Here is a 24,601-nt window from a genome sequence, read left to right on the forward strand (position 1 = left end):
TTGCCTTCATGGAATTTGATGCTAAGGGCTGGTTTGAACCCTTAGAGACCTAAGGAAGGGTTTGAGATGTAAAGAGCCAAATGCTCAATTTTGAGGAGTGGGCTTAATTTTGGATGATAAAATAGAGAATAACGTTTAAGTGACCAACTCTAAGGTTAAATTTGAAACTGTGCGTTTGGTCCCGACAGAACTAATTTGTATCATTAAAAGTGATAAGAAGGTTAAAAGCAAAGGCTTGGAGAGTTATGACAGTGACTGTGAAGACAGTGGCCAGAGGCTGGGTGTCCAAGTGGTTATTTACAGGAGATTTGGGTGTGTATTCCAGCTCCTTAATTCCCCACTGATGAGTTCAGCCGGAAACTCACATTCATAAAGACTTGAGTTGCAACTACAGAAATGAAAACATGTCTCTTTCTCTGGAGTAGCTCCCATGTATTAGATCGAGACACCAGGTAAAGCTGGCGGACCCTTTACACTGATATTTACATGGCCCCAAAATGCCCCTGCATCCCTGTGTTGTTCATTGTAGCAGGACCCCAGCAATGACTTCCTATAAATGAGATTTTAGAATATCTTGTAAAAGATCATCAGGGAGAAGAATAATGTCTGCAGGGGAATTTTTAAAACAAAGTTTAAACTAGCCCCATTAAATACATCATGTTCAAAACTGTTTAGTAGTGAATTTTTGCTTTCCTTGATGCTGTGAAAGCCACTGATTGTCATCACAGGAGCTCTTAGCAAAAAGAATCAGGAAGCAGCACCTCCTTACCCCCCCCCCACCTTTTTTTTTTAATGCACAAGAGTTTCTTCATGAATCCCATTTGCTGGCTCTCATCTGCCAGCTGAAGATCCTGTCGTGATCCGGGTAGGGACCAGCCCTGACATGCAGCCGTCTGCTTCTGGGCGGAACTTGGAGATAAAACTATGTTTTCATGCCAAAAGGACAAAATGATTTTGCCCAGAATCAGGTTGTGTTTTCAAGTTACCTTTCCTGTCTAATTACGCGGTGCTTAAGAGACTGATAAACTCAGTGCGGTCACCACCGAATCAGTTTCAGATTTGGGGTTTTTCTTGAGTCCTCATAAAGGGTCCCAAACCTTCAAAGGGGGCAGGCCAGACATCGTTGGGGCTACTTGGTGTCTAATTCAAGCCTTTGGGGGCATTTTGCTACCAAGAAAGATGATTTAAAAGAAAAAGAAATGTAATTTATAAAATTCGCTGTTTAAAATATAAAAAGAAAAATTTTTGCAAACTGGTAAACCCTATTTAAATGTGACTGAAAGTTTCTTTTTTCTTCCTTTACCTATTAGGTAATCAGTTACTTTCTTTCACATTAATTGTTCTGTACCTCAAAGCTGTACCTTGTTGAGCCTCAACGCCCCCTCTGCCAGAGAATTCAATCCTGAGGTCTCATTAGAAGCAAACTCTGGCTGATAATTTCAAAGAAAGAGGCAAAATGGTATTCAATAAGTAGAGCAGTTTAATTATTAAGCAATTGTTAAATAATAATAATAATAATAATGATAATAATAATAATAAATGAGTTCTATCTCCATCATGGCATTGTACTATAGCCTGAACGTTGCCCTTATACAAATACCCATTTCTAAACGGGTGGCTGATCCACGGAAACAGCACTCATTCTCAGAAACCGAGCCCCAAACCACGCCGGTGCGCGACTGCTGGGATACCGCTGTGCGCGGAGAGTGCGCTTCTGGCCCAGCAACCCCCGAGTGCAGGCTTGGCTGGGGGCTGCGTATTTCCTATTTCCCCTCTATCGCCACTCCCCGAAAGAATTTTTTTAAACTCCATTTCAGATTGGTAAAATATGATCGTTGTTTAATAGACTGCACACCAGCTCGTTTTGATGATGGGGAATGTTTTATTTGTCTACAACTAACATAATTTTAAAAGAACAACTTCGTTTGTTTCATTTTCCTTCAAAACTATGGTGTGCTCAACGTTTTACAATCCTTCTTCTGAAACAAGATATGGCAGGTAAACGGGTTCTAAAACATGCCAAATGTTCCAATAATTTAATGTTCACAGATTTTTTAATGCCAAAGGATGGTTCTATATAACTCTATAGCAATAATAATCCCTTAACCAAATATACAATGCATTGTTCACCAAACCATCCAGTGGTTTCACTGGAGTGGGACAAGGAGGATGTTCACCGTGACATCATTGCTATTATTTAAATTAAACAGCTAGGGGAGAATATAATTGTTAATAAAAACGATCTCCCCGCCCCTCATGGTTTCCCCTCCCCCTCTGGCATTTTATGACGTGTCATCCACGATAATTGTAATCAGAATTATGTCCATCCGAGTAGCCTACTCTATAACTGTAATGTCCGCATCTACAGGTCAACAAGGAAATGCAGAGGAAAATTACCATATTTAAGGGACAGTTGTTTGAGAAAATATACGTATTTATGAGTTTAGGAATATATATATGAGTTTAGGGTGCTGATGTTCAAAGTTTTTCTCTATAAGTATGTGTGTGTGTGCGCGTGTGTGTACACAGAGTTCTATAAACCCTTGTACGCACCCTCTGTAGTACCCCCATGTTTGCACATTAAAGGCGGCCATGTAATCTTTCCATGGGGCCGGCTTAATGCAGTTAACAGAGAACTAATGGGTCGTCTATGTCGAATAGCATGCTCCTATTTTTTAATCCCGTCACGTAATGAATTGGTTTTGTACCATTCTGAGGCTTCCACCTTTATGCATCATGAATGCTCCTGTTCAAAAAAGAAAAGAAAAGAAACCATTGCAACCACTTTTGGTTCCTGACCATTGCTAAAATGACCCCCTTCTTTCTCTGCCACTATTCTTAATTTTTTAAAACCTATTTTCGTATTTAACAATAATAATTATAAACAATCCTTGCTGTAGAGAAACTCAGTTGAACTGATCCGGTGAGCTCCCGCCTTGGTCCTTGCTGCAGGCTGTAATCTCAAATACTGGATATAATCGGACTAGGTCGCGGGGGCTCCAAGCTGCGGGAGATCGAAGCTACTTTTTCGTGCCGGGATTTTACCTTCTTTCCAGCCTGGAGCTTGCGCGCTGCACGCGCGCGCGCGCGCGCACACACACACACACACACACACACACACACACACACACACACACACACCCCTCCTTCCGTCATAACAAGCGGAGGGGGTGCCCCAAATGTGGAACGCAGGGCTGAGGCTGAGCCGGGGCGGTGCAGCAGCCGCCCGGGTGAGCGGTGCCCAGCCCAAGGGCTATGGCTAAGGTGGGCGCCGGCGGTTAGGGTGAGGACGCACGGTGGCTGCGCGGGCTTTCAGCTCTTGTCTGAGACGCGGGCAAGGGTGGCCAGGAGCCCAGGAATGAAATCTAAGTTCCATGGAGCTTGGAGGCCCTAGACAGCCACCCCTGTCCGGGCGGAGGAAAACCCTCCGCCGTCCTAGATGGAGCGTGGAGCGGCCTGCGGCTCTCGCTCTAGAGGGGTAGAAGCCCGCGAAGGGGGTCCCGCGGCGCTTTTGTACTGCCCCGCCTAAGCCAGCCGCGATCTGACGCACCGGCTCCCCCGGGACGCTGGGGGCGTCGCACGGCAGCTGCGTGGGGAGCCCTGTATTCCTCGCCGTCCCATCCCAGCCCATCTTCGGTTACTCCACCCTACCCCTCCCCTCCCTCCTCCTCCTCTACCTACGCCTTCACTACCTCCGATTCTCCACCTCCTCTGCATCCTCCATCCCCCTTCTACTTCTGTCTCCCCCTCTCTCTCCTTCCTCCCGCCTCCCTTCCCTCTCCCCTCCCTCTCTTCTCTGAATAAGCAAGCTTTTGCCTCTAAAAGTCACAAGTAATCCTCGTGTGTGACGGAGGGGTGAGAGAGAGAGAGAGAGAGGCGCGAGTCCGCTGAGAGGAGCAGCAGGCAGGAGGAGAATCTGGCACAGCGGCTGGGAGAGGAAACTTGACGCTTCAGGGCCACCATTTGCCAGGGCCTTACTGGAGGTAAGTACTCTGGGGACAGCGGAGTTCGATTCCTGGCGTGGTCCAGCCTCCGCCCATCGCCCAGGCCCGGGAGATGGGCAGTATTACCTGGGACTACTCAAATGTGGATAAAAATGGGGGTGGGGTGAGAGCAGGCGGGCGGGCTGAGGCGCGGCGGGCAGGGATCAGATCAGAGGGCCGAGGTCAAAAGGGTGCTTTGCGCCTGGAAAGGTTGGACTCCCGCTCCTGCCCCGGGGCACCCTGCGCGTCCTGCCGGGGATCCAAGCGGCTACGGGAGGGGGTGGAGGTTCCCGCTTCCCGATTTCTCTCCCTATGCTGAGCGTCCCCACAGCTCCCCGCTTTCACACACCCGCGTGCAAATCAGTCCCTACTCTGTCACGAAACGAACATTTGCGCCTCGCGCAAACCTTGGAAAGGGAAAGTTTAGCGAGGCGGGGGCTGCGCAGCTTTGTGGTTCCCTGGAACCTGAATTGGGAACCCAAGACTTGCACAGGAAATCGACAGATTTCCTTTTTCCTTTTTTCTCTTTTTAAAAAATTACCTTTAACGAAAAACTGTATGCATTCAAAAAGATTATTGGATTACTATGTCTGATCAGCTGCTGATGACCTACCAATAAGCGTTTTAAACACACGCACATTCGCGCGCGCGCGCGCACACACAAACACACACACACACTCACACACACATCAAGGGCTATGTGCAGTGGGAAAGGCTTTCATAAGTAACCAAGAATTCAGAGGAAGTCGCGAGGGCTTTTAAATGTGTAAAAGCTGTGTACATGTCTTCCATGTGCACAGAGAGCAGAGGGAGGGGCAGAGGGAGCGCGCGTTGGCTCGGCGTTTTCTCTGTGCCTGTGTATTTCGTGTGTTGTCAGCTGGCTCTGGTTTCTAAGCGCCGAACTCTGCCAGGGGCGGGGGCCGGCATCCACCATCCACCCCGGCACCCTAGTGGCGAAACAGGACTCATTTGTTTGGTGCAGAGCGGTGACGACCTAGAAGAGACTGAAGTGTGGTTAGGTCGGCCCCCTGCCATCCATTACACCTGCGGCAGATGGCTCAAGTGGCAGGATGGTTTTGTTTGCCGGGATGAAGAAGAGAGGAGGGGGAGGCTACAGCCTCGCCTCACTCTAAGGAAGTACCATAAAGAACCAAAGACATGAAAGAAGCCATATTCGTACCATCAAAAGCAGTAATGTTCCGCGGTCCATGAGTGAACCTGGACATGTTAGTGACCTTGGTGCCTGACTCCAATCGATGATATGGCATAATTTTAGGATCAATATTTTTTCAAATGAATTTTTGATAAAGTACCTACTCCTCCCTACACACATGCGAGCACACGCGCGCGCACACACACACACACACACACACCTGTCTCCAACCAGATGCACACAGGTGTCCTTGGAGCTCTACTCCCTGAAGCCAAACGTCATTGAGCCCCTGCGGGTTTCACCGCAGCTGAAAGGGAGGCCACTCCAGGCACAGGGAGCCTCTCCCCTCTTCCCCAAGTGATTTATGCAATCAGCCTGCTAGCTACCACATACAAGTCCCCCCACCCCAGATAACCATCTAGCTGAAATTTAGCAGGGTTTCAAATATTTCCATCTCATTTTACATACAATGATATGCCTTTCTGATCAATAATCCCATCCTTGCATCACTTCCTTCCTTCATGCTTCTCAACAAGCAGGAGAGGAAGTACACACACACACACACACACACACACACACACACACACTGTGAGCCCAGAGGGAGGGCAGGTGTGACAAAGGAACACAGACACAGTTTAATGACAGTTTAGCCTGTCTGCATTCCTTAATTTACTTGCTAAATAAGAGGAATTTAAAGAGAAATATATTAAGGAAGACCTAAATAGAATAAGAAGCCTTGTCTCCACCCTTACTTCACACACATGCTGTAACAATCCACTGTAACACTCATGGATATGCATGGTTTATATATTTTTATATATACCCACCATATATGTAATGCTACATGTAATATAATAATATGCATACATTCATATTTCTTGTGAATAAGAAACAATTTCACTGGCCTAATTTTCTATTCAAAATAAACAGTCTTTTAATTAGGGTTTAACATGTTTATGCTTTGGGGATGATTAGGTATATAGAGAAATTCCACTATTTTGACACAAATTCTATTTTTCTATGTTCTTTAATGTTAAATCAATAATATTTAGAGTAAATAAAACCAAAGACTATCAAACAACAATAAGAACCCATTCTAGATAAGATTTTCAAGTCACAAATAAAGCCACATTCTAGAATCTTAATGCTTCTTAAGAGGGGAAAAAATTCAACCCCTCCATTTTTCAAGTGCTTTCAGTTCCCAAAGACACCTCTGAACTGGGTTTGATTAACGGTTGCTTGTTATGTGCCCAGTGCAATTTAATTTTTCTGTAATCATTATGTGTTCTATGAAATTTTCTTTTTCCATTGTACCAGGAAAAAGTTGACTTTGATATGCAGTGGAGTACAGGATTCATCAACAGAGATGTCATTAGAATATAGCTCTGTTTTATTCATTATTATACGGGTTTATTCGTGCACCATACATACTGCTAAGGGCCTGCTCTGGATGTGAATCCATACATTATCAGGACACGTTCAGATACACTTGAAGAAAAAATTTTAAAAGAGAAAAAAATACTTGCAAAACTGAGTTTAAGAGCAGCCTTCGTGAGCATTTTAGAGATTTTTTTTTTTTAAAGCAAAAATCTTGATCTAAAACTCTTGACTTAAGGGGCTCTGAGGCATTCCAATTTTATTTAAACAAAACAGAATTAGCAAAACTTTTGTAATTGTAGAGAATGCAGACAAAAATTTAGCCCTAACAAGACCCTCCTCCCCTTTCCCTCAAAACACTTTAGACCATTGTTTCAACCAGTATCTAAAGCTAAGGAAAATAACTTCCAAGATGAACTCAAACTTTAAATGAAAAGTTTTTTTTTTTTAATTCTGGAATTTTAAATGAGCAGTGTTTTAAATGGAAAACCTCAAGGATTCAAATTCGTTCAAATAGCCCAATCTCTCTAGGAGAAGGAATATATTTTAATGTTTAAGCAAGTTAACACCTGAATCACACTTAGGTTTCTCAGGCCCAGGTGAGCCTCAGAACTCAACATAGGAAACGGAGGCATCTGAGGAAGAAGAGCCTGAGATCCTTCCCTCCTCCACACAGTGTGGGACCACCTACATCTTCTTTTCATAGGAAATAGCTATTTCCTTGAGCAGAAAAGACTGAGGAGAGAAGGGAAATCTGGAATATACGATTTGGTTTCTTTTCATCCCTACCCTTGCTAGGTTTTCCCCAGGCCTCGCCTTCCCTTGGCACCCTCTCCCACCTTTCCCAACCGAAGCTAACAATCGTAGCATTCCCATTTACATTTAGCAGGATCGATTTATCCATATCTATCTATTATCTATCTATCATCTATCTATCTATCTATCTATCTATCTATCTATCTATCTATCTATCATCTATCTATCTATCTATCTATCTATCTATCTATCTATCATCTATCCATCCTCAGGTCTGAAAATATCACCACCACCCCAAATATGCCTTTACTTCCGGTGTAATCAAGAAGATCATAATTCTTAAAGAAAAGCTACCAAATCTCAATCGCCGGCGGCGGTGAGGGTGCCCTCATCGTGCCCGAGGCTGGCGAGCAGGAGGGCTCGGCCGGGCCGCTTGCCTGGTGCCAGCCACTGAGTGTGTTTGTGTCCTTGACTCCTACATTTCCCTTCTTAAGGGAGGATAATGAACTTTCCTTGGTTCCTAATTTGTAAAGATATCATCTTTAGTCAGCACTGAAATGGGGGTGGTGAAGAGACCTGGGTCATGAAGCCGGAGAGGTCAGGGCGCCAACCGCCGGCTGGGTCTTTCATACATCCGGGAGACGGCGGCCCACTGTGTCTGCGGAGCCCTCGGTTCCCCAGAAGAAAGAGCCTCGGGCTGGAGGGCGTGCGTGCTCGCGTGCGAGTGTGCAGGCCTGTCCTGCAGTCCCCTAGAGGTCTCTACAAGCTGAGCCTTTGCTTTACCCGGGGCAAGCGAGGCCTAGAGGGCGGGGCCGAGCCTTGGGCGCAGATTCCTGCGGCCTCCCGAGTGCACGCAGCCGGGTACCCCCAGCCCAGGGCCGCCCCGACGGCCCCGACGCGGTGCGCACGCGGCCAGTAGGTGTCGCTGTTCCCCTGCCGGCCGGAGCCGGGAGCCCCGCGCTGGCCCCCCAGAGCCACTCAGCCTTGCGCGCCCGGCGGGTTCGCAGACCCACCAGAGCTCGCGAGAGAGGGCCGCTGCCCCCGGGGGCCGTCCCCTCGCTCACCTGGCCACGACCGCAGCGACACTGGCCGGCCTGAGGGAGCGCCTTCGGGGAGAGAAAGAAGAGAGGGGTCTGTTGGGGCGAAACGCGGGGGCCCCGACGGAAGCGGCTCGAGGCCACCAACTCTCCCTCCTTTCTCTTCTTTTCACGTGCTGTGGGCAGCGACTGGTCACTGGGACCATCCTGGTAAAATCTCGAGCCGGGCATTCAACCGGGGCTCCACACTGGCTTTAAAAATAAACGAGAGGTTGCAATCCCAGCTTCGCGGGAGCTAGCCACAGAAACAGTGGATTGGTTTCGATTTCTTGCCTTTTAAAAAAAAAAAAGAGAAAGAAAGAAAAGAAAGAAAGCTGGGCCTGGCCACATGCCTGAGCTACATACCGTCTTGTACGCACGTCTGTGCGCAGAAATGCCGAGTAACCGCCACCGCCCCCCTCCCCCGACCCAGGAAGGAGTCCGTGTCTGGAGGTGGCTGTCTTCCCCGAAAGCGTTGCTTGCCAAGTAGTATTCCCCCTTCGGAAACCTAGCAGTTAGCAAGTCTTTGGAATCTGTATTGAAATTCTAGGTATTGAGAATTTTGCTCCCTTCTTCGGCGTCCTGCGGCTCCTTGCCTTCGGCCTCGGTGTGCCGCGTGAGAGATTATTAATCAGAAGGGTTCTTTTTTGTGTGTGTCTCAAAAGGAGGGGAGTTTGGCTTCTGAATACCGAGAGGGATATTTACAATGGGTACATCCTCTAGGTAACTGGAGATTTTATTATGAGTCCGATTATTTTGTACTGGGAAATCACTGCTCCGATTTGAGATAGGGAGGGGGGAACCGTATTGAAAACGCTAAGTTCGGAATCTCAAATTATTTGAAAGAATTAGCATGTAAAATGGAACTGGCTATGCATTTAAACCAACGTTTAAAATCATATTCTTAGTTAAGATGTGGGGATATTTTGCAGGAAAAATTTTTAAAAAAGATCCACACTTTATCTGCATTTTCTTTTGGTAAACGTAATCAATTCGTGTAGAAGAAAAATGTAACAATCAAATGCCAAAGAGGGAGAAAGAAAAAATTCCAAAATATTTCGGAAAACATCTTATTCCTGACTCTGGGCCTCGGTCTCGCTGTCTCAGAAGACAAGGCTGGGCAAGTGCCTGAGTCTTCAAGGCAAGCCTTAAATGTTTAATATGAGGTGGCCAACATCATCTTTAAATATCATGCCTTTCGCTGTGTTTCCCAAAATTGGCTCCTTTCTTTAAATCCTATATCTGTTATACAATTCTAAATAATTATTTCTGATTGAGATGGCAAATTAATCATTCGGTGTCGTGGGAGGGGGGAGAAACACGTGTCTAATTGGAGGTTGTGAAGTTCAGTGAGGTGGTATTTTTAGCTTGGAAAGTCCAAATTCGGATATTTGGCCATCTCTCCCTCTCCCATCGTTTCCCTACTCCCTCCCCATTTCGCTCCCTCTTTCACTCAACTCTTTGGGCTCCTTTCCCCGATTTTGCCCCTTTCCCCAGCTTCTGTCTCTCCCCCTTCCCTCCAACGCCTCTCCCGCTCCTTACTCTCCCTTCTCCTCTTCCCCTCCGTCACCCCCCCCATCTCTCGGTGTGTATCTCTCTCTGTCTCCCCCTCCCCTATTTATTGCCTGATCCTATCAGCCAAGTTAACATAAAAGTAGCAAGTGGGAGGCCCAGCACTCTCCCTCCCGCGCGCCCAGGGCACTTTGGGGAGGTGTCAGCCGCTGACAGGTTACCGGCCGGAGTGTTGGCCCTTGGTGCTGGGCACGCTGCCTGCGGAGGAGTAGGGGTCTGTGCGGGTTGCGGGGCTTATTCAAATACCGCCCGCTGCTGCTGTGATTCGCAGGGACTTGGCCTCCATATGGTAATACGGGGCGGGCGGGGGGGGGGGGCGGGAGGAGAGGAGGCGCAGAGGGGAGGGGAGGATGGGGCTGAGGGCGGGGTGGGAGGGGGCTCCGGCACCGCGCGCTCGGCTGCCGGGCTGGGACAGAGCACCCGGACCCGCGGTGGCAGCGGCAGCGGCGCTACCATCCCTCCACCACAACATTCACCGAACCAGCGAGCCACCAAGCCGCAGGCCCCGGGGGTAAGCTACAGCGAGCACACGGCAGGGACGGTGACGGTTCAGAGGCTTCAGGTTACTACCATGCGCCAATAAGGGAGATTAGAAACAGAAAAGGAGATTACAGAGAGATCAGAGATAAGAAGTGTACCTCTCTGTGTCCCTTGTCACACAGCGCGAGCGCGCGCGCGCACACACACACACGCGCGTCTGTACACAGATGCATGCACAGACATCCCTACATGCACACAGTCCTTGCTACTACCATCTAAATATATGCACCGCCACTGTATGCCCTGCAACGTGGCTGGTGTGTTTGTCCTGATTCCTGCATAAAGGCGGGCAGGTATGTGCCAGAGTCCAGGTAGGAACAAACCGCCAGGCACGACTGAATTGCAGCCAAAGTCGAAGAGACATTTAACCTGCTGAATTGTTTCACTCAGACGGGTGCCCCCCCACCCCGAAACTGGCAATTCTGTAACCAGTTGTGGAATCCTGCAACTATTCATAAAATGTGATGAAAATGTACTTTAGGAAACGTAATCTTGCAATATATGGCAAAGTAAGGGCAAACCTAAAGGATAGTGCATCTCCATTTTTAAATGTTTTACGTGTAGCCACCTGACCACTTTTTATTGGGTGACATATCATATGAGCACTTTAGTATAGGCTTGGAAAAACTACAGCCAGGGGTAAGGCTGGAAATGCCATAAGAATTAAGGGTGCTAAAAATGGATGCTGGATAGTCCAGCATGAAAGATGCCATAGAGCTGTAGTTTTAAAATGGGGAAAATACATGTGAATATTTATACATGAAAGCCATTGGGGAGGGTGAGTCTTGCCCTGAGTATCTGTGCAGGTAAGTCATTCATAAGAAAACTGTGCATGTACTCGGACTTGTTTAATTGAATAAGCTGCATGTGTGCCTTTTGCTGTTCTTTGTGGCTATGCAATTATGGATTCAGTCTTCTTAAAATGATAGCTTTGGGGAAATTTTTAAAGTGGACTTTATACATATATATTTTTCAGAAGCCATTGTGCTGAATAGACATATTGCCAAAAAGAGAAATTCGACCCTGTAAATAAGATTTCCATTGCTTGAAATCTAACTCAAGGCCTGTATATTTTAGGGCAAATCAACTGGCTTAATATAGTAAACTGTTTTGTTTATTTGTTTTCATTCCAAAGTCAGGAACTAAGGATGCTTTTCAATCAAGATAATATGCCTTGTTTCCAGTCATATTAAGATAAAAATGAAATTCAGTAAATTTTGAATGAAGCAGATAAGGTATAACATACAACATGGTTGAAAATGTCTTCCTTGCAGAAGGCTGTCCGTTGCTGTTTCTACACATTTTAAAATAGATTTTTTTTTGCTATAAGAAATGCTGGAAAGCAGTAGGGCGGTGAATGCTGCACCTCTCAGTTAATCAGCACAAAAATTCTTTAGAAATCTTTGGAGTCTCTTTTATACATACATTATCTCAAATGCACTGGCCCAGACTGTTTTGCTAATATGAAGTTAATTAGACAATCAAACTTTGAGCCTTGAGCCATGGGCATTACAGCCGATCAAGGGGGTATGTCAGGAAAGAAAAAAAAAATGTGTCTTCTTTTATGGCCATACCAAGAGGTTATACAGCTGGCATTACATACATGACAGATGTGCATATTTGGAGCCTTAAATAAACAGAAGCAGGGAAGCAACTGTGCATATTACCTAGCAAGAGAGCAGCAGACACTTGCCAAAAAATAAAGACAGACAGAAAGGGACAAGAGAGACATAGAGACATAATAAGATAGCAAAAAAAAAAAAAAAAAAAAGTGCGGGAGAGAATCAATAAAACGATAAACCTGAACTTTTCGCGAATTAAAAAATGCAAATCTATCTTTACATATGCATCAGTATTAAAAATAATACACGCTGGAACCAACAGGAGCGGGAGCAGGAGGAGGAGGAGAGGTGGAGGAGGAGGAGAGGAGGAGGAGGAGGAGGAGGAGGAGGAGGAAAGAATGGAGGCGCCGCGGAGCCCTGATTATGCATGGGCTGGAGCTGCCTCCTCTAACCTGTTCTTCTCCGAGCCGGGCAGCCGGCGGTCCTCAACCGCCCACAGAACAGGAGCCGAAACAACCGTTCCCGAAGGCTACAGCGTTTATTTTTCTCTTTTGGGGGTTTTGGCGGTTGTTTCAGGGGCTCGCCGACTGGCCCCTTTAATTAAAAGCTTCAATAAAAGGCGATCGCGCCAGGAATGCACAGGCTCCTCTTCGCGCAGGATTTGCATATTTTTTTAATGCCCTAATTTCCTTGATGTATGTAAATGTAGCCGGACGTAGAGGGAGACAGGGAGCTGACGTCAATGGACGTGACCTCGCAGCTAAACCTTGAACGTGAAGCCGGGATGGGGGAAAACACGGAGCGGCAGCCGGCGGAGCCCGCTAGTACGGGCGGCGGCAACGGCGGTGGCAGATCCAAGGCCCGAGGGGGCCGAGGGAACTCGTGTGTCGACCCCGGGGGAGGACGAACCGCCGCCTTCTTTCTCCGCTGCTTGGCTTCCAGCCTCACCAGCCTTCAGGCCGCACCGCAGGCTCTTGTCCTGCACATCCAGCCCCACCAAACACACGTTCTCTTGCTTCCCTCAGAAAAACAACACACCAAAAAACAACAAACCAAAAACAACAGATAACAAACCAAATCAAATCCCCAAATGCTTTAGACCAGTGCTTGGGTAGCTTATCAGAAAGAAGACTCTGACAATGGAACATGATTTTTTTTTTTTTTTTTTTTTTTTTGGCTTCTCTCCACAAGAAGAGGAGGGGGAGACCTCAGACAAGAGCAAATCACTCCTAAAACACGATAAGCTACACGTGTTTCCAGTAGGGAGAGGTAAATCGCCCAGGCGATGGGTGGGGGCTTCTTGTTTCGGTACCTATTTACCTGTGCACTCATTAAGCGCGTCAGCTTCATTAACAGCCGTGCCTTGAGAGTGCGTTTTAATGTGATGGGAGTGTCTTCTGTGTGTGTGTCTGTGTGTGTGTGTGTGTGTGTGTGTGTGTGGTCTCTTGGGGAGGTGCTTGGGCTAGTGAGCACTGAGGCAGGCGCTGTGAGGGTGACGTGCGAGAGATCGGTGTCTCTCCACGGCCACCTCTGGGACTTATCTTCAGGGCCATCTAGGCCAGAGCTCCTGGGCTGGAGTTCGAGTTACACCCATTTGAAGGGGGAGGGGGTCAGACAAGGCTGTCTCTGAATAGCCAGGTCCTTTCGATTACATTGTCGGGGGTGGGGGAGCGGGGGCGGGGTGTTGAGGTGTGAACGATTGGGTGGCCGCAGGCACGGGCGGTGTCTTGCCGGATTTAGCCTGGTGTACTTTTTCCTTGGAGCTCGGCAGCCTCCGCCAGGAGGTAGCGGCTCTCGGCAACGCGGCAGGGAGGCCTTCAGACTCCCCACACCGGCCCCGCGCGCCCGTGTGTGCGTGCCCGCGCACCCGGCGGGGGCCGGGGGCACCTCCCTGCGCACGTCCGCCCCTGCTTCTGCTCGCCACCCTCTCCTAGGCAGCTAAGACATGGTCCTCGGCCTCTCCTGGGCCAGGGCCGGGGGCTGAAGGCCGGGCTGCGGGGTGGCAAGGAACGGGCGCCGGAGACCGCTGTGCTGGCTTTCGGGTCCTGCCCTTGGCCGCCAAGGCTGCCGTTTCTTCGTTCCACCTCGCAGCCCTAGCTTTGTTTTCCTGACATGCTCGTGGCCACCGGGCCCCACGCCGGCGATGGGAGTGTGTGCGTGTGCGCGGGGGCGGGCGCGCGCGGCGGGCGGGGGCCCTCCCGCCAAGGACACGCATGGCTGTCTGTCCTCCGGCTGCACTTGGCGGGAAAGCTGGGGGCCGCCGGCGGGGCTGCACGCCCGCGGCTCTCATTACCCCCTCCCCGCTCCCCGCCGGCCACATTTACATACGGGCCACTCGTCAGAATTTTTACAGCCCCCCGCCCCCCGCCGCCCCCTGTCGCACGCGCGCAGGCTCGGAACAGGCGCCGGCGCGCTCAGACACCCGCGCTCAGGCTGCAGCCGGCCGGGGCGCGCGAACAGGCCTAGGGGTGCAAGCTGCCCTCGGCGAGACGGATTCTTGCACCTCCCTCTAGCGCCTACACCCCTGACAGCCTCCCGGCTCGCGTTCCAGGAAGCCCACCTTCCCTTCAAGGCTCCCACCCTTCTCTCCCTGCACACCCCCACCCACACCCTCCCACATCTCTCTGCCTCTTTCCCTGGAACACACACACACACACACACGCACGCACACACACGCTTTTCTTCCTCCTCAAATAGCTAACCCCTATGGAGCGTCCCTGGTACCTTTTGAATAGCTCTGGAGTTTAAAGAATAAAAATCCTTAAAATGTATTGCTGTCTTTAGCCAAACACATTTAAGGACCACAACGAAAAGAGGGGGAGGAGTGAGGAAGGGAGACTTAAACCAAAAGACCTTCTTTAAAAAAAAAAAAAGTCTGCAAGTCAAAAGGTCATTCTCCAAGTTTGTAAATAAAATTGCAAAGGAGTCCTTAAGAAAGAAAGGAAAGGAAAGAAGGAGGGAAGGTAGAAAAGATCCACAACTTACATAAAAATGATGCATTGGGAAAACAAGACAGGGTTATTCTTAAAAAAAAAAAAAAGAGTCTAAAGAGATCGAGAGAAAAAAAAACTGGAGGAAAACAGAAAAAGAGGGAGAAGGAAATAAAAGGTAGAAAAGGCAAAAGAAGTTTCCAAAGAGATCTGTGCTTTGCTTCCTACAATAGGAAAATGTAGCCATTGCCCTCCTTCAGACGAGGCATTTCTAATTTGTTCCGTCTGTCAGGAGCGGACTATGAGAGGTTTGGGTGCAAATTCATTATCTCTGGCAACGCAGGACGTAGTGTGGGGACTGAAAAAGACCGTGGCAATGGATGAACAATAGGGCTTCAGTTCATCAGTAACAAAAGCAGTGGGGAAATTGGTTGAGTTTCAGAGCACGTCCTCCTCGGCAGAGGGGGCTGGACTAGACCTTGGACAGCCCCCCCAAAAACTTGCCGAGCCTCGCACACACCACTTCACTCTCCACTCCGAGGCTCAGGGAGCAAGTGCCTGGCGTGGGGGGGGGGAAAAGTTGGCTTTTTTTCCTCCTTCGTCTTTTGCGGCTTTCTCTCTTTCCCCAGAAGGGAAGATCCGTTTAAACTATTTTAGACGCAATCAAGCAAGAATCATCGTGTGGAATTGAGCGGCAGTTTTAAATGTGCTAAGGAGAGGGATGGTCTGAAAACAAATTTTTTTTTTCTTTTTTCGAGACGCCGAAAGGAGACTGCTTGTGTACTGCGGCTGCCCTATGACTCTGGATCTTGTCTTCTGGCCGGCGCCTCGATTCCTGCCTAGCTGGATTGGGGGCAACACTGCCTGGCGCAGGGAGGAGAGCCAGTGAGTATCGTGGCGGCCCGCAGGCGGCAACTCGGCCGGCGGCGCCGGGCCAGCAGTGCCTGCCGCGGCCCGGCGCCCGCGCTCCTCACCTCGCCCGCGAGCCGCTGCCCGCAGAGCCCCGCTGCGGGCCGCTCCGAGGGCCAGTCCGGGGCTTTGCTTCAGCTAATTGATTGTGTATTTCGGATGCTAAACCTGTTGATCTCGTGAGTTGTCTGAGCCAGGACTGTTAATTATCCAGTGGCCTGACCCCCCCCCCCCCAATTGCAGAAAGATGCCAGGAAATTTTCTCGTTGGAAAGGAGAATTTTGTATGTAGTTTTGTGTTGTTGATAGTGGGACTTTTCCCTTTTAAACCTAGAGCCAAGTGCATTGTATTTTGCATTCCTGGATTCAGGATTCGCATTTTGAACAATTCTTTTAACCACGTCAAAGTTGCAATTAGCCGGCAGTGAAATGAGGATCTGACTGGATTCTGGTGGAAACTTATGTACGGTAGCTAACTAGAACTGGTGGATTTCCACTTCCTTTTTCTCTTTGCCTTTGGCATTCAGAGAAGCAAGAGGCCACGTTACGGGGTTATCCCAAGTTCAGATTGATCAGGATGCAACCGTCGTGGTTACTTATTGGAGCGTTTCAGCTTCTGACTCTTCTGGTATCTGAGCGAAAGCCGGGTCTCTGTGGTTTTCTGGGAGCCCAGACCCCGCAGAGGGAGGCAAGACCTTCCTTCTTTGGCTTGGAATTGTTTGAGGGAACCCAGGGCGGGGGGGGGGGAACCCAGGCAATGTGTTTGCATTAGTGTCTGCGACGTTTTCTCTTGCAAATGTACCAGCGGTGTTTGAATGGGGAACTGTCTTGAGGGGTCAGGGCAGCAGTGGAATTGATCAGAAGTTAGTCCAGAGGCTCTGTCAAGTCACGGCCACGGCCGGGGGCTCTTTGGGAGATGTGGCTGCCTTGGGCCTAGAACGGCGGGGATGGATCCAGTTTCCTCCCTATCGTGGTGCCTACCTCTGCCGGCCACCCTCCTTCCCCACCTTGGCACCAGTAGGTAGGGCGCTGTCTCGAGAAATGAGCTCCTATAGTCAGCGTAATTGAACCAGTGCAGTACTTTCATTTTGCAAAACAGTAGCCCCACCCCGCCACTCCAAAATAACAATAAACATTAAAAAAAAATCGTAAAAGAAAAGCACCTATTTTCGGGAGTGTAAGACTTCTTGCATATTGAGTCGAGGGGGGATGGGGGAAGGGAATAAAAAAAATCCACCACTTTACAGCAATCAGGTTTTACATTATTCATTGATTTACTGGAGGAAATAGCCAATCAGGAGCCATAGCTATGAATGCACATTTCACCGAGCTGTGGCCTTACAGTAAACTATTTGCATCTTTCTAATGGATTAGATATTTATCCAGGGATTCCCATTGTTTGAAAGGCCTGGAAATTCAGTGCCTTGAACATTTAAAAAATATGACTTTGCTCCAGTCTTAAAATTCTTACATGGAAGAACTCTCCCTCCTCTTTTGTATGGCAGGTTACAATGTTCAAATCCCTAATGTTTCTTGAGTCTCTCTTTCTTCCAAGCTAAAAATAAAAGAAGCAAGAAAAAAATTAATTTCCCAAACCCCTCCAGATTCTGCATATTTTGCATTCCTATTATCATACATGTCTCCATTTAAATGCAAATTAGCATATTTAACCCTGTGGGTGCTGAAGCACAGGATGTATTGTACTGGGGTTTTCTGGAATCTCTCGGCATTTTAAGGAATCGTGGTAATTGCAATACTTTAAATGAAGCCATATCTAGGCATGATTATATATATATGTATATGTATGTATATATATATAAAACTGTGATCATTTGTTTTCTTGACTATTTTTCAGATCAGACTACAAAGAAGCGTAAAATGAATAGACAATCCAACCAACCAAAGGTAATTTAAAAATTTATATTTGATAAAATTAAAGTGATGTACAAAAAAAGAAGAATATTATTTACTGGGTGGCAGACCTGCAGTATATTGCATATGTCCCAGTTCATGCAATAGAAACAATTCCAGAAAAATCTAAGTTTCCATATGTGCAGTTTTCTCCCGATAGGTAGCCTGTGTATATTATATATCAAGGATAATGCAAAGATAACCTTAGCTGCTTATGAAAAAGAAATTCAGGCTACAGAAGAAATAATAGGACACTTTTATTAGAAAATAAGCCAGTCAAGTACCTTGCCTGAACTATACAAACCACTATAAATTAAATGATTTTTATGTGGAAAATGGTAGTCTTGACTATATTAGTGGACTATGGTTTACATGCATGAGAATCATACAAACTCAATATTGAAAAGGGATTTTGGTGATAGGCCAATTTCTTTATATACTCTGCAGAGGTCTGAATAGGATTCAGAGAGGTGTTCTAAATATTAGTGGCAAACCTGATGTATTTGCATTTATGGAATAGTATAATTCTAATCTAAATATGTGGAAAATCATAACTTTTCACTTTTAACTTAAGCAGAGATTGTTTATTCCCAAGAAAACCAGGATGTTTCAATTCATGTTTCAGCTATCTGGAGACCTATAAAAAGATTAGAAAACAAGCATGACAAACATGTCCTAATCTACTGGCCATTAATGGCAATTTATTAGAGAATGAGTAGGCAAGCCATATGAATTCAGTATATCCTTCAATATGCAGATTTCAAAAAGGGTATTCTGTAGCTCAGCTAAATAGCTTTTTGAAAAGCAAAAATAACTGAAATAAGAATATGTAGGTGTTAATAGTTGCTCTTAACAATGTATGGCAGACATTGCTAGGAATTTTTAGAGTAGCACAATTGTTTCAACTTGTCTCACATCATAGATAATAATACAACCCTTGAAAGGTATTTGATAAACCTTGGCAATATTCAGAATACCCAGGTGCTCAGTGTTAAGCCTTGCTATGTATCTTTTATTTCTTCATGCCTTGAAAGGTGATGGAGAGGTAAAATATTTAATTGGCTATATATGGCTAATGAAAAGACTGCCCATAATCATTATGTTGGATAAATTCACTTTTTGGCACTCTCATAATGAATCTGCAATATATGTGACAGGCAAGGGGCCAGTCCTGGAGTTAGTTGATATGACTATGTGACATTGCTACAGAAGATGCTATTTTAAGACAGTGTATTCTTTAGCTTCTAATGTAGAAGCATGTCAGATGTTCAGTGTCTTGGCTTTCATGATAGTTACTTTGGTTCTAAAAATGCATTTAATTGTTAAATGTGGAAATTAGTCACATTAATTTGCAAATTCACACAAATATAGTGATGACTACACACACAGACATACATGCATCACATCTCTCTACTTTCACCAACCCCCACCCAGACATATATAAAGCAAAAAGATATTCTAAAAATATGTGACATTTCTTGGGGTTTTGAGTTAAGGAATTGAATTCATCTGATCATATGCTTCCTTTATGTAGTACATGCCAAATCAGTAATGATTCTTCTTCTAGGTCTTGGAAAGCAAGGCCAAAACACTCTCAATCTTCCAAGGAAGCAAAGCTCATTAGGGTTTTACATAATGTCAAAAGTGACATGTACTTCAGTGATGTGTTCAATTTTTATCCATTAGTTTATGTTGTGCTTCGTAGTTCAAGAAGGAACAGTAACTCTATGGGTGTGTGTGTCTCTGATTGAGTTTGTAGTTTGCATGTATGTTTTATATATAACCCAATGCAGCCATTTCCGATTGTACTTCGTGTTCCAAAATTTGAAAAGGAAAGATGAGCGATTTCCATAGCTTAGTCTCTTCTAAATAATCAGGACAAGAATGGTCACCAAAAAAAGTAAATTACTAAAAAATCTAGGGAAAAGTTGGCATCCGTGTTACTAAGTTACACATTTAATTGGTGTAATACTGTTGTTTGAACTCTTAATTGGGGGCTTTTCTTAGCAATTCTGTTTTCTTGTCAGTCTTTTCTGTAGGATTTACATATGTGTGGGCTCTGTATGTAATTTGATAACCATATTCACACTCATGTCTTAAATGAATAAATTATTGAATTAATGAAAGAATGTATATTAATTATGAAAGTGTTTTAGTGATGGGGAAAATAGTCAACCTATGAAAATGAGAGTATTGTGATAAACTAGTGATGTGTGAAATGAATATGAGGATTTATGACATTCGCTTGTAGCATATATTTAAAGAATAGTAACACCACCAAACATAACCCATTACAGTCCATAATGTCTACCCATGGTGAATATGCATCTTATGTGGACAGACAGATGTTCTGTTGAGGGACATCTATTAGAATTATACATATCATAGATGCATTAGACATAGATTACCCATTATGAAGGAGAGAGAAGAAGAAAAGAGGTCTTTAAGTGGTCATAGTCACACTTTGAAAAGTCCTAAGAAAAAGAATGAGGCTAATTAACTAATAAAACAACATTCCTCTCTAGATAGAAGAAACGTGGGGGTGGGGAAGGGGAAGGCGGGGGTAGAGTTATGCTCTTAACACCCAGGTGTTTTATCTGTCTTTTTAATGAAGTAACAATCCTTTTAAAAATAATTTTCATAAGGAAGACTAGTACATTTTGCCCTTCTGTATGACAACTGATGTTTGAAACCGCAGACAAAGCCTCAGCATTTTTATTACAGCAGAGTTGTGTACCACATTAGAAACTATTGCCTCAGTGTTTACCTGTGCTACATTCTAAGGCACACCCTGTATACAGAGTTATTTTTTTAAAACCAGGATGAAGTCGGCTTGCTTAGAGCATTCACTCTGAGCTTACAGAACAAAATACGCTGCCCTATCGCCACGGTACATAGATACAAAACATGCCTGAACTGTGAAGCCATTAAAAACACACCACCAGAGCAAATTGTCAATGTAATCACACATCGACTCACTGCGTAATACAGATCTGATTCCCAGCCCCAGAAAGCAAGGCCCTGCTTTAAGCAATCGCAAAGTGCCTTCCATCTGTCTGCCCATGCAATCTGCCAGAAGAGAAATGCAGGTAAAGACGTTCCCCAGATCTGAAATGCTTTTATCTGTCCTTAGAGAGAGATTTCTTCCAGTCTTTGGATATTAGAGCGATCTACACTAGCACCGAGGAGGTAAAAGGCCGCGGGTTGCTTTTCCAGGAGCAGGCGGTAGTGCTAGCGGAAGAGATGTTGATTGAGAAAATAGGGCTGTTGCAATGCTGCCGGCTGCTGCTGCTGCCTCTACCGCTGCTCGGGCAGCAGGCGTGGGGCAGTTGGATGATCACTGATGCATACCAATAACCGTGTACTTGAGAGTTCTCATGACATCATCATTACCTTGGTCTCCCGCGGTCTCGAACCTTTGACCTTGCCGGGCTGGTCCACATTTTGGCAGTGAAAGCCCCTCCAATGATGGCCCTTTTCTCCTTCTTTCAGAGCCGGGGCAGCAGCACGCCAGCAAGACGGCATCTTCTCCCCAGCCTAGAAGCCCTGTGAAATCGAGGATCATCCCCCTAAAACACACACACACAAGATATGTGCAATCAAGCTGCCACCGCTTGGTAAAAAGCTCATGGTGCCTAACCCAAAAGGATCCGGAGCAGATCCTTGAATCAGCTGTCACTTCTTCTATAGAATGGGATTTTTTTTTCCTTCCTCCTTAACCTGCGCTGGAAATTGCCGTTGGCTTTCTACGTCTCTGTAGAGGGAGACTAAAGAGTCTTGCGTGCGAATGAAGCGATTTACAATGCAAATAGAGGCCTGAGAAGGGACGGATGCTGCTACTCCCTCGTAACTGCTTGCTGCACCTTGATAGCTGCTTTTATTTTCTGATATTAATAGATGAATTGTTGGCTAACGCTGCTGGAGATTACTTGCTGAAAGGAAAAAAAAAAGTTTGGAATAAACTTTCAAAGCAACAGCTCTCGTTTGGATGTTTTAGCCGCACACACAAACAGAAACCAGGTCATATTTACACACAAGGAAGAATCTTTTTGCGCGGCAAGGTATCCTGGAGGACTACTCTTCGGTACTGCCAGAAAGATCCGGATCTGGAGTCTGGGCAAAAGAAGACAGAGGCTGTGAGGGAAGCGAGTTGTTATCTTTGGTTATCTAGCTGTATGAGTGTATTGGTCTTCATAAAGCTAGATAACCGAAAGTAAAAACTCCTTCAAGATCGCCGGGCAGCGTGTGAGAATGAACTACAACCAAGAGACAGTAAAAACCAGAAAGGTCAGGAATACTTATTGAATCTAACTTTGTTTTTGTGTTTGTTTTTCCCTTTTGGTGAGAGGTGGGATTAGAGGAAATTAAGTGACACACGTATGCCAAAACATAAAGGTGCAGATATTTCGTGAGAGGTTGTTGCAGCTCAAAGGAGAATTGTATAGGGCTAATGAGTAAACAGGTCATGTAGTTTGTCCTATTTTAAGGCAAAAATTTATATATGGAGGGTTTTTGTTTTTATTTTTTAGAAAGCTGTTGTAGAGATGTCTGGTACCTCGTTTGAAAATGATTCCATATATGTAGATGTAGGCTGTTCCCTTCCGAGGCCCCTCCCCTGAAAATTTTGAAGATTATGCTTGGAAACTGCATGTATCTGGGTTGTATGTCAAATTATATGAAATTAGACTTTCAGAAAAGTCTATATTGGAAGGTTAATAATTTGTATCTACTGAGGACATAGAGCTAGGAGGGAAAATGCAAAAAAAAAAAAAAAAAAAAAAAAAAGCAAAGCCTGATTTTTATTCTTCTATTCAAAATACAAGGACAGATGCTTCTCTGTTCCAAGAGGGTTTCCTTGAGGAAGCTACTGAAGCAGAAAGACATGATGGAGACGAGATCGCCTCCCCTCTTGTCAAAGTGTTAAAAAAATGTTCTGTCTTACTCTGCGCCTAGCATTGGAAATGAAAGTGACATTTACGCCACAACCCACGTGTGCGCCTCCTCTCTTTTTGTTTAAGGATGATCAGGTCTATCCAGGAAACAGCTCTGGCATCCCAAACTGAAATAATTAGGACGTATATAGACCTGACAAAAATGGAAGGGGGGTGGGGGATCTGAGGGTCTGTCTTGCCTAATTGATTCCGCTAAACGGAATGCAGGAGATGTGAACGGCAGGACGCTCCGATTCCCACGCTCGGGGGCAAGTGGTAAAGCGGGGCCCGGCAGCCTATGACAGACAGCCCTGTTGGGGGGTGGGGGTATGAAAAAAACATCAAGTGCACACACCATACTCATCTCCATCGCTTAAGAAAGTAGAGGCATTTCCCACCCACAGCCATCTGCAGCCTCCCAAATGGCAGCACCAACTGGCCTGTAGCTGCTGCGCACTGTCTGTTTCTGTTAATTTTACAACCGCTGTTTAATCTGGCCATAATTAAGTTTGGCTTTTTTCTTCGGCTGAGATTTTCAATATTTAAGGAAAGCTAGTAGAAAACAGTTCCCAAAAAAGTCCCGTTACTGCCTGCCCTTCCTATCAAATTCTGAGTCCCTACTTGTGGCCTTGTGACCACCTTTTGCCTTTTGTTTTGGGTGGGTTATGTTTAAAACTATGTATGTCTATGTAATGGACATTAAGATCATTTCATCAGGCTGTTTACCTCTGAGCATGATATATCTAGGAACTTGGTCTAATTATGCTAGTAGGAACACACTGGAAGTAAAATGATAAAATCATCAACCTAAAGAGAGTTAATTACAATATGATAAAAGTTTGTTCTGGTATAGTACCAGCTAGAGGTGTTCTAAACAGCCATTTTTATTTAACATAAAAATGACTGTGCTTAGCAGAAACTTTGGCTAATTGTAGAGGTCCCCACTGTAATATTTTCATAGAAGTCCTTACATTTTTCTCACGTGTCGCCAAGCAAACATTTGTATAGGCGTTTAAATATAAATACAAACATTGCATTAGAAAATGTCCAAAATGACCTGTTATCTTCCACGTGGCCTAGATTACTGATAATCCCAAATCCCAAATATATAGTTTTTCTTCAAGGGCATTACATTTTCCTTTGTAGTTTCAACTCCTTATAAGACGGCAGACTGGAGAAGCCTGTAAAAGCACTGTTAGTTTCAGTTAGAAACTCTGAGAGACTTTATTAACGTAAATTCTCAATTTGGCTGCTGAACACGTGCCAAAGTTTTACTACTGTAGTGACCATTGAGAAGACCCTTGTTTATTTACATTTGAAGCACTGTTTGTGCAAACAACCTTTCATTGTTAAGTGCCTGTATTCCTTTCATTTACTTCATGTCCAGGGGTGCTATTTACCTAGAACCATTGTCTACTACAATTAACATTTACATTACAAAGTGTGTGGTTTTCTTTCTCAAGGAGGTTCAATTAAGGCAATAAGATGTTTGCTGGGGAAATCTATTGTTTACTGAAAGCACTCAATGGAGTCAAATTACTGAAGCTTTTGCCTACATCTTGGTCTTTTATGTAAATGTGTTAAATATAACATCTAAGGAAAATAAACAATATTATAATTATGTGTTTGCCATTGTCATATCAAACTTGCTTTGTATCATACTAATGTTACATGACTTATCGATCAATAAAAATACATTTCAATGTTATTATTTTCATTTTATTTTTTGCTGTTCCACTGCTCTTGCTGCAACATGTCCCAATTTTTCTTTTTTCTATTACACATCAAACTTCTGACATTTTGTTTTATTTGTGTGTGTTGAAGAGAGATACTGTATCTGAGCATGGGTCTGAAGGGTGTCCGAGGTAATCTCTACAGTGACCTTATAATAAGGTGATATTT

General features: G+C 45.5%; 1 long non-coding RNA gene across 1 annotated transcript; it reads left to right on the forward strand.

Annotated features, from left to right (window-relative positions):
• The first annotated feature begins 3,187 nt into the window (after window positions 1-3,187).
• Window positions 3,188-24,404, forward strand: LOC130830227 (uncharacterized). Its single transcript, XR_009047760.1, has 4 exons — window positions 3,188-3,983; window positions 15,708-15,834; window positions 17,713-17,762; window positions 21,261-24,404. It is a non-coding gene; the product is annotated as an uncharacterized LOC130830227 (long non-coding RNA).
• The last annotated feature ends 197 nt before the right edge of the window (window positions 24,405-24,601 follow it).

Source organism: Hippopotamus amphibius, chromosome 1 (genome assembly GCF_030028045.1).
Source record: "Hippopotamus amphibius kiboko isolate mHipAmp2 chromosome 1, mHipAmp2.hap2, whole genome shotgun sequence".
In the NCBI taxonomy this organism is placed as follows: domain Eukaryota; kingdom Metazoa; phylum Chordata; class Mammalia; order Artiodactyla; family Hippopotamidae; genus Hippopotamus; species Hippopotamus amphibius.